Genomic DNA, 3,851 nt, shown 5'->3' with positions numbered 1-3,851 from the left:
TTATGCTTAGTCACCCCAATGGATTATTGTAATGCACTCTACATTGGGCCACCTAACGCATGTGTGCTTCAGCATGTTACACTTCTGTTGTATTGGTTCTGGATCCATTCAAGGAATTAGTTTTGACTTTTAAGCTTTGACTTTTAAAACCCTTCATGGAATGGGACTGAGCTATCTGAGGGACTACCTCTCCCCAATTACATCAGCCTATTCCATCAGATCCAGCAGAAGAGGCATGCTGTGGGTGAGTCCCATGGGAGGACTATTAGGGCATCACACTTGATAGGCCTCAGGAAACAGGCCTTTTGTTGTTATTGTTGTGGCTTCTGCCTCATGGTACATTCTCTTCACCTCCTGAAGTGAGGTCAGTTCCATCCTTAGTTACTTTCCAGAAATCCCCTGGGGGTCTCAGAGGACTGGCGAGATCTAGAAGTGGCTCCCTTGCTAATTTAAATGTATGATTTTTTAAAAAAACTTTTAAATAATGATTGGGATTCTTTTGCCTGCAGTTCGGCTGGTTGACTCAGACTTTCATCCTTCCAAGGTCGATAAAATTGTTAAGGTAAAATGTCAATCTGCTTTATTACATAAGAAAACATTGATATTGCCGTCCCTCATGTTAAGCATACAAGTTCCATGATGCATCACTGCACATTCCCCTCCCACCAGGTATAAAAAGTTTTGGTTTTTTTGGTTTTGAGCGCTCTCTCATCTCTCCCCTGGAAGAATGATGTACCTAAGAGAGAACATAGACATAATGTAAGTTTACATTTCTACAATAAAAGAATTACTCTGACCATAAACATTTTTTAAAGTTAATTTTGGCTAGATCCATTAAAGGTTATTAACAAAAATAAGGGCCCAGATTGTTAGGAGGGTAATATGCCAAATTCTGTAAATCTCTCAGAGAGGGTTATAAAACACTGTGAAGTGGTATATAAGTCTAAGTGCTATTGCTATTTTGACGTGTTTAGTATCTTTGTTGTGTGCAGCCCAGTTATTTCTTGTAAAATTGGCAGCTAAATCATTTTGATAGATACCATAGATAGATAGGTAGGTAGGTAGGCAGGCAGGCAGGCAGACAGACATGTAGGGATGGGGAGAGAGGGAGGGAGGGAGGGAGAGGGAGAGGGAGGGAGGGAGAGAGATTTTAAACAAAGGAACAGGACTAGATCTAGGTAGTTATTGGATGGGAGATTATCAAGAAGTCTTAAATCTTTAGACTGGATTGGGAAATTGAAAAAAAAGGAACCACTTTTAATTGAAAAAAAAGGAACCACTTTTAATTGAAAAAAAAAAGGGAACACTTTTAATTGAAAAAAAGGAACCATTTTCACATTGTTGTGAAGAAAACAAAGGGGGCATGTCCAAGAGGTCAGCAAGTGCCAAGTTCTAATTAATCAAGAACTTAACTTAAAATAAAACAGGATTCAGGTAGGAATAAAATAGATCAATATTATCCAAACTGTTCACTTTTACTTAAAATAAAGCAATCCATGCTGGGTTATAAAGTTTCTGATTCTTATTCAAGTCACAAAGAGAATAAGAACATAACCACTTCAATTTATAATGACTGGATTCACACAATACTTTAAAGCCATGTTTTATTTAATCATGTTTTAGATTTAAAAAATTCACAATTGGCAATATTTGCCAGATTTGCAAACCAATTACATACAGTGACAAATAGCATGCAATATGTTAAATCCAATTCAAAGAAACTGTTTTATGATTTAATGCAACATATAAATAAATTATGAACTGAACCAAGCAATGGGTTGTTTGTTTCCTGAGAGTAAAACTTAATTGAAATTAATTGGTTATTTCAGATATAAAAGGTATAGGACTATAAGGTTATAGTTCATATTACATTATTACATATTCATATTATGACTATTCAGTTGTTTTTTAATTACAGCACTCCATGAGAAGTTATTTTAGGTGGCTGTTAGCTATGCTACGTTGAAATAAGACTTTGGACTTAAATATAAGCTGCATATGGCAAACAGCAAAGGTAGTCCAGATAAGAGACCTTGGCTTCTATAAAAAAGTGAAAACATGACTGAGGTAAAACTGGTTGCACTTGCAGTACGTTAGCTAAACTGTGCCCAAACTAAACAAACACTGCTCTTATCGTTATCATGTGGCGCAGATAGTATTTTCAGATGAAATATCTGTCTCACTCCGATTAACAGAATAACTAACTTGGCACATTCCACAGAAAAATTAGTAACTTTCAGTCTTGCTATACAGGTAAAACTATCTTAAGGCACTAATTAATATACTTGCTCTCTCCTTGTGCTGCTTATTTTTCATAGCTTTTTATTTACATTTTCCTTAGGTTGTCCAATGGACTTGGTTCTCCAAAGCCTCTTCCAATTCTGTAGTTCCTTTCATGCAAAACTAAAGACTTATTTTTAAAATCATGGTTTTCTGACTTAGTCAAATAGTCATTTCTGTAGAATGCTGAACAAGAAAAAAAAATCACATGGGAGCCTAATATAATTTTTACACACTATTCTCTATAAAATCAGATTGATCTGAGAAACAAAATTTCCAAATGAGATTAAAAGATATCCGCTACTATTATACTGCATTGGTTCCATGGATGATTGTTATTGCTTTATTGTCTGTTCAGTATTATATCTTTAATCTATACACAACCTAAGACCTTTAATTAATGAGTGGTGCTGTAATGTAATAAATAAAAACCTACAGATCTATATTTTGCTGTAGGGATCAATATAGCAAGGTTTATGTTGCAACAATGCTTGAAGGACAGCCACAATATCCATTTTTCACTAGGGAAAAAAGAGAAAAATATACAATACAAGGCAGCTCCACATGCAAATTCTAGGCAGATGAAAAATCAGATCCATATCTCTGGGTTCTCACGATGTTATGGGGCTTGGGAAGCTGGTCCTGATAAAACATTGTTTTATTTTTATTTTATTTGGTTTGTCAATTGCTTACAAGATAATAGGTATAAGTAAAAACATAGTTATGAATACATGGATACATATAAGAAAAATAAAAGAAACAATAGGACAGGGACGGTAGGCACGTTGATGCGTTTACGCTTAGCTTTGCAGCATTTCTTCTCAAACTGTGCAATTCCCATTAGAAGGAACTTCTTCCTTCTGGAATTTCTGCCCCCTTTTTAAATAGCTAACGGAAATTGCATCATGCCTCCATCCCTACCCCCTCATCTCCTCAGTTAAACCAATCTTTTTTCCTTTGCAAAGTGGCCAGTTGTCCCTTGCACCACCAACTTTTCATAGCCAATGAGAACAGACATGAAAAACAAACCTGGTGACTGAAGAATAACAGCAGGGTGGGTGGAATAGCTTTTGCAGTCAGATGAAATTGGTAGCTATCGAACCATCCAGAAAATTCCAGATCAACAACTTTGGAAAACTTGCAGGATCCAATCTGGGTCGGTCATCTGGACTAGACAGAGGTTTCGTCTTGCGAACTTTGAGATTTGAGGTGGAATCCATCCTCAGGAAATTTCTCTCTAGCAGAGTATGTACTTTGGGCTATTCTGTGTGTAGTATTTACACGGTGCTTGGTTGTGTATGGCTGTCTAGTTGTTGATTGGGGTGTTAATGACTGGTCATTAAGTAGTTATCCACTGCCATAGCAGAACCTCTAAGCATAATCTTTGAAAAATCTTTCAGGACTAGCTCCTTGCCAAAACTATGGTCACAAACCACAGTCATCCCCATCTTCAAAAAGGGAGACCCCAGCCTAGTTGAAAATTGCAGACCAATCTCTTTATGCTGCATCACCTGTAAAGTCATGCAATCAATTATTAACCAATCCATTATCCTCCACTTAGAAACAAACAA

The 3,851-nt window shown here is 36.5% G+C and overlaps 1 long non-coding RNA gene across 1 annotated transcript; it reads left to right on the top strand.

The window, feature by feature from the left end:
* Nucleotides 1-707: 707 nt before the first annotated feature.
* On the top strand, nt 708-2,589 carry LOC148125657 (uncharacterized). Its single transcript, XR_015743911.1, has 2 exons — nt 708-759; nt 2,342-2,589. It is a non-coding gene; the product is annotated as an uncharacterized LOC148125657 (long non-coding RNA).
* The last annotated feature ends 1,262 nt before the right edge of the window (nt 2,590-3,851 follow it).

This window comes from Pseudonaja textilis, chromosome 5 (genome assembly GCF_049901715.1).
Source record: "Pseudonaja textilis isolate UNSWEBS1 chromosome 5, rPseTex1.2, whole genome shotgun sequence".
NCBI classification, from domain to species: Eukaryota; Metazoa; Chordata; class Lepidosauria; order Squamata; family Elapidae; genus Pseudonaja; species Pseudonaja textilis.
The sequence above is the reverse complement of the archived record's forward strand: the minus strand, read 5'-3'. Positions and strand labels throughout refer to the sequence as shown.